A 13,590-nucleotide genomic window follows, 5' to 3' on the forward strand; every position below is an offset into this window, starting at 1 on the left:
CTATGTGCAGAATGAATGCTTACTGATTGACTGATTGATAGTAAAGGTAGGCAATGGACACACCATCTGTGATACAGACTGGATCCCACTGGAAGCTAACTTTAAGCCTCCAAAACTGAATAAGATGAGTCAGTTGTCCAGCCATGTGGCCAGAGATGGAAAAGACAATGCAAGTATTTGTCATTTCTGAAGGATACTGGATCTGGGCTGGCATCCTGTTTGCAAGGACAGATCCACTGTAAGGTATAGATGGTGGTTATGAACTCATATGTCCATGGACAGCCCTTCACGGTTTGGAGCCCACCTTCATCTCCTTTTTTTCATGGGATCCACACAGCAATCCCCATAGCACTCCATATCTCCATTTTTTTGAGGCAGCAAGGCAAGGCACTTGGGGTTTAGTGAGTTCCCCAAGGTCACACAGCTAGTAAGTGTGTCAAGTGTCTGAGACCAGACTTGAATTCAAGTCCTCCTTACTTCAGGGCTGGTACTCTATTCACTGTGCCACCTATCTACCCCTCTTATCTCCATTTTGCAAATCAAAAACCAAAGCAGTCGATTAAGCACCTGCGATATAGAAGTATTCCAGGAGGTCACAGAGATTCAGAGAGGGAGGTAGCTTCCTTGGGTCATAGAAGAATCAAGTATCAAAGCCAAACCTTCTGACTCCAAATACAAGACTTTCTCCTCCATGTTAGCCACCATCATGTGATCACTATGATGAAGATACTAAAAAATGGCAGCATTCCACCTCTCCTCCCACCTGAGTCTTGACTTCACAGATGAGGAAACTGATAGTTCACAATGTGAGGTGTGAAAAGGCAATGGATGGAGAGTCACAGGGTACAGGTTCCAATTCCATCCATGTCACCTATGTCTTCTTGGGCAAATCACTGGACTTTTGTGAACCTCCATTCATTTCCTTGTAAAATGAAGGGACTGGTCTCTATTGTCTTTGAGATCCTGTAGAATGACAGATCTGATCTGAACTCAGGAAGCCCCCCTTTCCATCTGTATCTGCTAGATCCTTCAGTCAGTTAATAAAGGCTAATGATCTGACTTCAAAAATCAGCCCTCAGTTCCTGCATGAAGCTGTGGGCAGCTATTCAGATGCAAACTGAACCTTCCTTCATAAACAAACAGACAGACAGATAGATATAGTCACATTCATATACATCTATATACACACACACATACACATGCATATGTGTGTATGTAGAGAGAGAATGCTGTACCTTGTAACTACTGTTTAATCATACTTTTTCTTAGAAGCATCATGAATTCACAAGTTTTTTTTTTTTTAATACTTGTATAGTTTTCAGCAAAGCCACCCACCTTGTACTACCAAAGGGGAGAAAAGTGGAAATCTGGTAAAATTCCTGAAGGAAGGAAGCTAGGTTATCACTTCTCTGCATTCCTTTGTATGACACAGTACAGTAGAAAGCCCTCTTATTTGGGATTAAAGAGTTGGAATAAATGAACCTTTTCTGTATTTTTTGGAGGGGGGGGAGGCAAGGCAATTGGGGTTAAGTGACTTACCCAAGGTCACACAGCTAGTAAGTGTCAAGATTCTGAGGCCACGTTTGAACTCAAGTCCTCCTGACTCGAGGACCTGTGTTCTATTCACTGCACCGCCTAGCCACCCCTGGAATGCGCCTTTTCTAAACCAAACTATAGATAGGAGACTAATTCTCCCATATCTAGTAAACTGGGTAAGGGGTCATCTGGTTTTTGCTTGAAGTTGTCTATCAAGGCAGCCCACCCCCCTCTACAGTGACTCTAATTGCTTTGAAGTTTTATTGTTATAATTGCAGTTGTTTCGTTTTTTTATATCACCCTGAGAATCCCCTTTGTCTCATCTGCCTACACTCCTAGTTCTTCTGAGCAGAGCAGATCCACTCCTTCTTCCACATGACAACTTTAAAAATATTAGAAGGCAGTGGTTTGATGCCTCTTAAGTCTTCTCTTCCCTCCACCAAATATCTCCAGTGCCTTCACTGGATCTCTGTCAGGCAGGCTCTTCAGATTTCTGTCCACCATGGATGTTCCTCTTAATGCTCTCCAGATTAATAATGTCCTTCTTAAATCAAGGCTCCTGAAGCTAAGTGTGACACTCCAGAAGGTGCCTGAGGAGGGCAGGGGATAGCAGGGCATTACCCCTCCCCCATTCCTGGAGATCAGTCAACTTGTCAGAAAGCCAAGATGACATTAGCTTTCTTGGCTGCCGACACATCCCACAGATTCTCATTGATCCCATAATAGTGTAGGAGGGAGGGCAGGATTGCAGAAGTGGATGGGACCTCAAAGGCCATCCAGACCAACCCATAGCTGAGAAAGCATCTCTATTCCAACTCCCTCCCTCCATCCTCCATCATTCAGAGGGAAGGTATACGTGTTAAGGTCAATAAGAGATTGTTGGATATGGATCATAAATGTGTAGCTGACAGAATCTTTCACTTGGATCCCTCTTTCCCAACACAATGCCAATAAGGTTCTCTTGTGCAACCAAATTCTTTGATATATAAAGAAATATAATGAGGAAGTTGGACTATATGAACTCCCATGTCACTTCTAGCCTTTCAGTTACAATTCCATGATCTTAAGTGAGTTATCTGGAGTCATGCAGGCAATTAGTGATAGCAGCAGTGTTTAGATTAAGAGCCATTGGATTCCAAATCCAATTCTCTTTCTCAATACTGCACATTCTCTAGGTTAGAGAAAATCCACCAAGACCAGAATTCTTAACTTTGTGTGTGTGTGGGTGTGTGTGTGGGTGGGTGGGTGTGTACAGCCTGGACCCTTTTGGCAGTCTGGCAAAACCTATAGACACTTTGGAATCATATTTTTAAATGAATAAAATAGAATGTATTAAATCACAAAGAGTACCAATTTTATTGAAGGACAGCAACATATTAAAACATGTATGCAAACATACTCAAATTCATGAACTCCAGTACAAGAGCCCCTGGCCCAGACTGTCTCTAAGGTCAGTGGATGGTTTTTAATTAATGTCCTAGGTCACCAAATAGAAATATAGATGAGAAAACTGAGAGCCACAGGGGAAAGTTCCATAGCTTAAAAGTGGTAATGTCAGAGCACATACTCCCAGAATCCTCTTCACAGCAGGTCAAGTCAGTGCTGGTAGGGACCCCAGGGCCGTCTCTTCTAGTCCAGCCAATTCAAAATTAGACAGAAATGCCCTCTGTGAGGTCCCCTAGCCCAGGGCTCCAGCTCCTTACTACTTACATCATTCTGCTTATAACTGAATCAGGGCTGCATGGGAAATAGGCATCACTGGGAGATGCAATTATGCTGATGATCTCTGGAAAGGGCACTGTCCTGAAGTCTGATCACGACCCTCTCCAGTGCCTTCCCCTGAAAGATGTAATGTGGCCTCTTTATATGAAGCTTTTGCTGCCTGAGACCTGCCAGCAGGCTCAATGCTGCCCTCCCCCAGCTAGTCTCATCTACAAGACCCTGCCATAAATCACTTTGCCTCCTCAGGCCCAATGATCACATTCCACAGATATATTCCCTGCTTCCCGAGCAGCCTCATCCATGTGTAGACAAACATCTTCTCTAGGCTCATCTTAAATCCCACGTGAGTTCTGTCCAAAGTTGGGAGGCCAGCCCTGGACAGCAGTATGTCTTCTCATCGCCTGATTAGAGCTTTTTCCTTGGCAAAGAGAGATGAAAACCTCCTGCGGCAGCCTAGCACATGGTTAGTTTTCAGGCAGAGATCAACGTCCAAGGTTCCCTGATAGAATGGAAGGGGCTTGAGGGCAGGGACGGTTTCCTCTCTGTCTTTGAATTCAGTGCCTGGAACCTAATAAATGTTTATTGAATTGACTGAGGGGGGTCTAAAAACCATGACATCAGGTATGAGATTTCCAGACTAGGTTAGAGCCTGTTCTCATAAGAAGGTCCAGTTAAGAGAGACAAGATGATTTTATATCAGGGGAATAAAGCTGTATTTGAAATAAGATGAGGCAGGTTCAAATCTCCGCTCTGCTAACTTGCTGCCTATGTGAGCTTGGGCAAGGTACACAACCACTCTGACCATTAGTTTCCTCATCTGTCAAGAAAAGAGAGGGCTGGGCCCGATTCCCTCTAAGGGTATTTTCAGCATGAGATCTGTGGTTCCATGGTACTAAGCCCTGTCTCTGTCCTACCACCCACAGACACACAGACCTGGAGAATAGATTTAGGGTCTCTTCTCTGCTGGGAACAAGGAGACATTGTTTCTCTTAAGAACCCACCCAGATTTACACACACAAGCACAGAGACACACACCATGACATGTCCACACCACTCGGCAGATGAACTCTCAGGCACTGGTGGTGGGGAGAGACATAGAGAGACTCGTTATCACCTTACATGACAAGGGGTAGACAATGCGTGGGGAAGCGCATTCATGCTGATCTGTGGGCCTGGTCACCAAAGGTCCCAACAAACCCACAGAGGGAAACAAAACAACAAATCCAAACCAAAACCACATCACAATTCATTGCAATGACACCATTGACCCCCAGAGAAGTGGTTTCGATACAGAGTCACTGGGAAGTTAGAGAGAGAGCCTCAGACACAGAAGGACCTAGGTTCAAGTCTCGCCTCTGATATACTGTAGGTTTTGTGAGCTCTCTGTGCTTAGGGCAAATATGTCACACTTGCAGCTGCAGAGAAGGTCCCAGCATGCAAGAGAAGAAGGAGGTTCCTCACCTTGCCTGGAGAAGAGGGCTCTCTGTGACCAGTGTGATCACAGACTCATGAAGCCAACCTCAATGGGGGAATGACGTTAAGGGAAGAATGCACACTTGTCACCCATGACTGAGTGGAGGCAGGAAGTCCAAGGACTTAGTGTATGAGTAGACAAGACTTGGACCAGCACAGCAGAGCTCTGAGTTTGGTCTGATGGCATAGCAGGAAAAGAACGGATTGGATTTGGAGCTGGGCACCATTGTAGAGGGCTCTTGCCCAATGATCTCATTTTAGAGATGAGGAAATGAGAAGCCTGAGTTCAGCTCCCTGCTGGGAGTGGGATAGGGAAACAGTGGAGTAATGGGCTCTGTTAATATTCTGGGTACATCTGTATTCATCTGCAGGCTCCTGTGGGTCCTGAGGCAAGAAGAGACTTGCCAGAAACTTAATAGGGAATAATCATCATAACTGGAAGCCAAGCCTCTGTGCTCTTCTCTCAGAATCCTCCAAGCCTCCCGTGGCCTTGATTCTCCTCAATCCCCCACTGAACAAAGACATTTCAGATAAAGAAAAGTGAAAAAGCAGAAGGCACCAATGACCTCCCCCAGGCCCTCTCAGCAGCCTCAGAAGTGCTGGCCAGAGCTTCCGGGCACAGAGACCCAGATTACGTAAAAGAGGATGCTAAAGGCCATTGGAACATGGGACTAAGAGGGACAAAGCACAACAGATGTAGTGTGCCCAGCTCAAAAGAGACACTCCTGAGGTCTGGATGATGACCGTACAAGAAATTAAAGTGAGAGTCAGGAGGCAGAACAGGATGTGCCAAGACTGTGAATCAACCCAGAATACAAAGACAGCAAGGAAATCACCAATAGTCGGAGCTGAGAGAGGCCTTAGAACCTAGAACAGAGAATGTTAGATGTGGGAGGGAGCTTAGAGCCTAGAATATAGAATGTCAGACCTGGGAGGGAGCTTAGAGCCTAGAATACAGAACGACAGACCTGGGAGGGAGCTTAGAATATAGAACAGCACAGAGCTTGAAGGGACCTTCAAAAACAGAACAGACAATGTCAGACTTGGGTGGGGGCCTTAAAACCAAGAACTGAGATCTGGGAGGCAGCTTAGACCTCACTTCAAAGATGAGTGAAATGACCCTGGAGAGAAGTGATTTGTCTAAAACTACTTAGGTCTGATGTGAGGCTGAGGGAACTAAAACGTCCCCTCCTAGGCCCCAGCTCCATGGTCGCTGCATGACAACATTATCTTTCAATGTAGGAGAAAGAGAGTCATCTCCAGGCTTGGACACTGCCCTCCTTCCAGCTTAGAAGAAAGCCCTGTGTGGGTATTTTTCAGGACACCCACGAAAGGGCGTGCTAACAAGCCTCCTGCGAGTTCGGTCCTTGGAATAATATAATACAAAATATGATAGGATATGTGACACTACATAGCACAACCTGTGTGATAGATAACATCTTAATAATATAATACAACACAGTCTGACATATCATCATGTAGCGTGTGACATGGCATGTGGTATATGGGATGTGTGATGTCATTGTATGGTATAATGTAGCACAATGCCTAATTGTACCTCGCACTTACATGGCACTGCAGGGTTTGCAGAACACTTCTCATTCCATCCAAAGGGACATTGGATCCTTACAACAGCCCTGTGAGCTAAGTGCTAGAACCATGATCTCCATTTTATAGAAGAGAAAACTGAGACCATGAGATTCTAAGTGCCTCACGCAGACTCACACAGAGTCCATGTCTGGAACACGGAGCTGATCAGCCTCGCGCTACTTCCTGTCTGCAGATGTGAAGGGAGCTCACCTTCTGAGCCTGCTAGATCACATGCATGCTAGGAAGGTGGAGAGGCCAGTTCATCCTGACCGAGAAGGCCGCCAGACTGTGAGGGAGAGCCGGCGGAAGGGAGAACAGATTTGGGTTCCAGGCAGACCTCAGGAAGTGACTGTCCACTGAAGGTCGGAAGCTCAAATGTCCCATACACTTCTCCAGGTCTTCAGTGACAAAGTGAAGGCTCCCTCCACTGGGGCAGATTGTGGCCTGTCTAGGACTTCTCATCGTGGGCAGCTTTCATCCAGAGCCCCTCACTGATCTTCTATAGAAGACCCTTCTGCTGTGTCTGGGCCTTTCTCTAGGGCTTTTTTTTTTATTTTTTAACACCTTAGAGAGGCCAGAGCAGGCCTTGGTCAGGGCATCATTATCTCTCCTTCTTGCCATATGGTCATGATAACTCTAACTTTAAAGTTCAGTCAGTCAGCCAGGATTCATTATGCGGGCTGGGCATTTAAATACAAAGAATTGAACCTTACCTCTTCCCAAAGAGTTTCCTTCTAATGGGAAGCCAGTATGTATAAAAAAGGCATATCCAGGCTGGACCACCTTCTAGCATGGGCCCAAGGAAACCTAAGGGGGAGGCCCTCACACCTGGGAAGAGAGAGGAAAGCCCTGGGTGGAAGGTGGGGTTTGAGCCAAGCCTGAATGGCAGCCAGAGATTCTAGGAGGCAGCCGCAAGGAGAGAGAGCATTCCAGGCACTGGGACTCAGAGAGGGGTGACGGCGCATTGTCAGTGAGGAGGAGCAGGTAGCCTAGTATGTCTGCATTATGGAGTGTGTGTGTGTGTGTGTGCACACGCATGTGTCTGTGTGTACGTGTGTATGTGTATGTGGGTAGGGGGGAGTAATATGTAAGTAAGGTAGAAAGATCGGAAAGGTGGAGGCTGAGGAAAGACTGAATACCAAACATGGGAGTTGATATTTGGTCCCCAAGTTCATGGGGAAGGGTGGAAGGGAAAGGAAGAGAATGAACATGAATTAAAAGTCTGTTATGTGTCAGGCGCTATGCTAAGTGTTTTACAAATGCTGTCTCTCTTGATCTCCAAAACAATCCTGGGGGAGATCTGCTATTATGGGAACCACTTTGCATATGAGGAGACTGAGGCAGGCAAGAGGGGAGGTGACTGAACCAGAGCCAAACAGCATCTGAGGCTGAATTTGAACTCAGAGTTACCTATTGTTGATAACTTTTGAGGATGCAGCAAGGTATAGAGAATTTAATTGGCCTTGGTGTCAGAAGGCTCTAAGTTCATACAAAGAGCTATGTGACTGGGCAGGACATTGACCTCCTCCTGCCCCGAGAAAACTCCCCAAAATCCCAAAGTCTCAAAAAGAGGCCAATCTGCATCAGAAAAAGGAGTCTCCATAATGGGAATCCCCCCATACCAGTGAGATCGCAGGTCTTCCCCTTCCTCCAGCTCAGGGCGTCATGGAAGATGATTTCTGGGGCCCCAGCGGCCGTCAGGAGCCTCTCTCGGGGGTCTTCAGGGCTACAGGGACTTCTGCTTCCTCCCAGATCACCCCTTAGCCATTCTGAGGCTCAGTATCTCATCTGCTCAGTGCTGACTCTATCAGAGCGTTCTCACAAGTCCTAAATGTGGTGCTACACAAACACGTGTGCACACACATGTATATTTTAAATACACATCATATTTATATGCACAGTTATCACGTGTGTATGTGTACCCACACAAACATATATGCATATACATACACATACATGCATATAAACGTATATGTATATTTAAATATACATGATAGGTAAACATTTATCGCATTGTGTATATTTGCATACATGCAAATAACACATATAAATAAATGTATGCATGCACACGTGCATGTACATGCACACATGCGTGCACATGCACACATGCATGCACATATACATGCACACATATGAAATTTAACCTTCTTAGTTGCTCCTTGTCACCTCTAGGATAAAATTCAGACTCTTCAGCCCTTGTTCCTTAAGTCTCAAAGGCTCAGGCTCGTTAACCTTCACCTCCCTTTCAGCTAGAGGGATGCAGCCCAAGAGCCCCCTGGCTGTTCTCCACAGACACAGGCTGAGCCCCAAGCCAAGAATGCCTTTTCTCCTCTGTCTCTTGGAATTCCCAACTTCCTTCAAACTTGGTTCATGCCACTGTCCTGTCACCTGGAGTTTCCCTATCCTTAAAATTAGTTTGTATGTTTTATATTTAATTTTCTACTCATGTCACCAAGTCATCATACTCACCCCTTCCTCCTAGAATATAATCTCCCTGAGAGCAGGGGTTACTCCATTATTGTCTTTGTAACACCTCGTGCCTTTTATGTTGCCCTGTATATAGCAGCTATATTACAAATGCTTAAGGAAGGAAGGAAGGAAGGAAGGAAGGAAGGAAGGAAGGAAGGAAGAAAGGGAGGGAGGGAGGAAGGAAGGGAGGAAGGAAGGAAGGGAGGGAGGCAGAGAGGGAGGGGGGGAGGAGGAAGGAAGGGAGGAAGGGAGAGAGGAGGAGGAGGAGGAGGGAGATGGAATAATAGCTCAACTGGAAAGATTTTTAGGGGTCTTTTAGTTTAACATCCTTCCTTCACTAATGGGGACAGTGTGGCCCAGAGAAATCCAGGGACTTTCCTCTGACCCTTGGTCACAGAGTTCTTTGGTTTTTGACCTGTGACAGCTGGAGCCCGGTGCTGTGGTGGACTGGCACTGTCCCATCTTAAGAGATCAGACTAGCTAATAAGTTTTTCTTTTGGAGGCAAAGGTAGCTAAGGTGCTTCTGGGCTCCTGCCTTGAGGGGTCTCCACTGGGAGTTGAATCCCAGGCTTTCTGTCTCCACTCAGCCTGCCCTCCCACAAGGCAGCACACAGGGAGCAGAAGCTCTGCTGGGGCCTCCCACATCTCTACAGAATGCTTTCACTGGGGAATCTGAGACCTGGGCAATTCTCATCCACTCTCATATGGCTGCATTAATCCCCAGGGCCAAATGAGACATGAAACCTGTTCTTTGAGGTCAGGCCTCCCGAAGTATAAAGTATGGTCAGCTCTAGGATGGCTTTTCAAAACCAGGGAAATGCAGTTTGGGGCCAGAGAAGGGAAACTGGCCAGGAGACGTTCCCCAGTTGCTTCCCTCATCCCTCATAAATCATCTGGGCTTGAAACAAGGAGGGAAAGAAGATTCTTGCTGCACTCCAGGGTGACCCAGCCGCCCACTTATTCCTGTAATGTAGCATCAATGAATACGGTTGTTTGAAATTTGGATGGAGAAACAACTCCCCTCAAAGTGACCCGAGCGTCAGGGAGGAGGGAGCTTGGCTATGTCTCAGGCCTGAGCTCAGGTTCTCCGAGCAGAGTCCTGGGAGGGGAAAACTCTGCCTCGAACCTGACAGCTTCAGGCTGCTTCCACTGTCCCTGTAACGTATAGCCTCATAGGAGCCCACAGAGCTGGAAGGAGCTTGAGAGGCCAGCCAGCTCAGACCAAGCCTTCTCATTGTTCTTGGCCTAGCAGAGGTAGAATGACTTGGCCAAAATCACACAGAAGGCATGCCGCAGGCTATGATTGGACAAGGATAACAGCATCCTTTTGCACCATACCATATTTCCCTTCTAATCAAAGGACAAAGGCCTTGGATAATTTCTGACAGAGAGTCCTTCAGAACATGTCCCTTTAACTCCCACCCAATGCCTCCTGCTTCCTGGCCCCAAACCATGTTATCTTCTTTATTACTCCAGTGCAAGGACCAGGATCTCCATCTCTGCCCATGTAGGTCACAGACCATCAGGCATAAGTCAGGGGTGCTAACGAGACCTTGGGCTGCATTAAGGGAGGCTCGACATCACACACAAAAAAGTGATGGTGCCCTTGATTCTGCCCTGGCTAAAGGCTGGGCTCTTTTCTGGAAGCTCTGGTCTGGGTGGCCATTGGTGCTCTGAAGGGTGTCTGGAGATGGGCAAGCAGGATAATGACAGTTCTGATTCACAAGGTCTGAGGATTGCCTGGAGATGTCACCCAGCAGAGTGCAGGTGCTTCCTCCTCTGAAATGCCCAGCCATCCCCTTGGTATGCATCTCCTAGGTCCGCTGCCACACCCCAGCCCTCCTTTTAGAATCGGAGCTCTTGAGGGCAAAAGCTCTTTCCCCCCTTCCTTTGTATCTTTGGCACTTAGCAAAGGACCAGAAAGCAGTGAACACTTAATAAATGCTCATTGATAAACTGACAGGCTAACGAGATTCCAAGGTGCCATGGTAAGTGACTCAAGGCTGCCACTGGAGGGACTGGACCTCTTCCATTTGACTCCAAAGGGTAGGAGCAGATATAGCACGGCACAGGAAAGGTGCAAAAAGGCCAAGCTGAGGTTTCTGTCAGGGAAGGAAAACACACACACACACACACACACTCATGCATGCACATTCACATGCACACACTCATATGTAGACTCGCACACTCACATGCAGATTCACACACACTCATCCACACTCACAACCCACTCATGCATGCACACTCATGCACACTCACACAATGCACCCTCACTCATGAATGCAAACTCACATGAAGACTCACACACTCAAGCATGTGTGCTCACATGCACACTCATGTACACACTCACATGCAGACACACACTCATGCATGCACACTCACATGCAGATTCACACACACTCATGAACACTTACATGCACACACACAACCCACTCATGCATATGCACTCATGCACACACAATCACATGCAGACTCACCCATTCACATGCAGATTCTCACACACACACACCCCTCACAATGAGACTTGTCCCACCACTGTCCCTGTCACAAGGAGACCCATCTCAGTGAGTGGTATAGCCCAGTGGCATAGGCTTTCTCCTGGCTTCTTCTTCATTTGCTGAGCTGCCTCTATATCCCTGCCTCTTTGACTTTGTTTTTTCTTTGTATCTGCATTCAGGTACTCCCCCTTAACCTGCTGAATTCCTCCCCATCCTTTAAAGCTCCTCCCAAATGTCACCTCTGCCAAGCAGCCTCCCTTGATTCCTCCAGATCCTAGTGGTTGCCCCATTCTGACCTCCCTAAGCTCTCTGTTGGCACCTCCATAACACATGGAGTGGAACATGAGCCTATCACAGGTCCCCTACAGCTAGTCTGAGCTCATTGTGTATACCTTGGTTTTCCCCACCTGTCTAGGACTCTAAACAAACCAGGCACTTAAAGGTTCGGGTGAATTGCATCACATTGTCCACAGTGCCTGCTACATGTCTGAGCATAAAGCTTCTCCTTCAAGGCTTCCAAAACACCTTTCCTCAAAAGTAGGCAGTGCAAGTAAGTGTCCCCGATTTACAGAAGGAGAAACCAAGGCTCAAATACAAATGGCAAGTCCATAAGTTAATGCCAGAGACAGAGAAAGAGACAGACAGACAGAGAGAGAGACAGAGACAGAGAGAGAGAGAGAGAGAGAGAGAGAGAGAGAGAGAGAGAGAGAGAGAGAGAGGGAGACACAGAGACAGACAGACACAGACAGAGAGAGAGAGAGAGGGAGACATAGTGACAGAGAGACAGAGAGATACAGAGACAGAGACATAGAGACAGAGACAGAGAGAAGCTAGGACATGAATCCAGAAGTTAGAGAATCTCTTTCTCCTCCACCATCCCTGCAGCTGATGCTGCATAAGTGTGTGTGCTGACAGCCTCATGGAAAGTTTGAAAGGCATTGACTTTGGCAAAGCCCATGACCTCCTTGGCTACAATGAAAAAAAAATACCTCTCCTTGTCTATGTCTAGGTTTCTGGCAAGACCCCAAATTCCTTTTAGGAAAAACCCCTAAGTACAAACTATGATAATTATGTAAGGAGACGATTTCTGGGAGAATCAGTGGTTTTACTCCATAGACACATAATAATGGGCAAAGGGAGAGAGTTCAAGTGCGAAGTGACCCAGCAGCTAATGAGATTATGGGTAGGAGGCTTTCCTACTCACAGGATAAGAGAGTGATAAATCCAAGGAGATGCAAGAGGCAATACTAAAGATAATGCACAAGAAACACCTAATTGCCAAGCTCTGAGGGTTGCTATCCATTCATCACCTCCATCTGGTCAGTTCTTTCTGAACTTCAGTGTTGCCATATAAAAATGGGAATTACAGTCCTATTTTCACCATCTCATTTGGTTACTGTGAAAATCAAAGGCATTTTCCATATCACAGATTTGGTACTGAACATGACCTTAGGGGTTATGTAGTTCAAAATTCGTAATTTTAGAAAGGAGGAAGTCGAGTCCTGGGATTGCTCCAGCATCAGTGGTGGTAGGTGGCAGAGTAGTGGTTAGATATGAGTCCTCTGTCTCTAAATTCAGTAATCCTTCCACTCTGCCTTTCTATATAAATGCAAGCCTGGCAAAATGACAAGAGGCAGGTCCAGGATTCAATAGAAAGACAGCAGGCTTTATTGTACTTGGGCAAGTGTGTAGTGTTTTCAAGGACAGTATGCTGTTGCCTGACATTACAATCCTGTCTTTTTATCAGAAATGTTCTGAGGCTAAGGCTGTATGACTATGAATCTTATAACATCACCATTTCAGAAAGTTCAAAATTCTGGGTGACTCTTATGGTGGACTTAATCAAATAGGTTTCAACAACTGCCAATGTTGACTTTGTGCAGAAAGGGTAGATGGGTATTCCAATTCACCTGTGATGTCACTGTGGGAAGTTCCTTTAATGATGTAGATAGCAACTCACCCATGCCCTCCCATCTTCTCAAACTTCTAGCCTGCCCTCAGATTGCTATGGGGCTTCAACCAATGTGTTCTCCATGCCCCCTGCCTCAACTTCCCCTGATACTGAGGATGTTACTCCAGCATCCAGGCTAGCTGCCTGCCCACTGATTCTCACCTGTGCCATGCAAGACCAGCCTGAGTTCCAAACTTACCAGATTTCCCCATTGACATCTTACTTGGTTCTCTGAACTTATTCCTCACTTCTAGGTTGCAATTGCATCACTTCACCAGTTGCTTCGAGATAGACCTCTAAGGGATACTCAATTTAAATTCTCTGGAGACTACCATCTTCTGTGACTTGATA

Source organism: Petaurus breviceps, unplaced genomic scaffold (assembly GCF_028583685.1).
Source record: "Petaurus breviceps papuanus isolate PSGF00001 unplaced genomic scaffold, PetGlider_PUasm1.0 556, whole genome shotgun sequence".
NCBI classification, from domain to species: domain Eukaryota; kingdom Metazoa; phylum Chordata; class Mammalia; order Diprotodontia; family Petauridae; genus Petaurus; species Petaurus breviceps.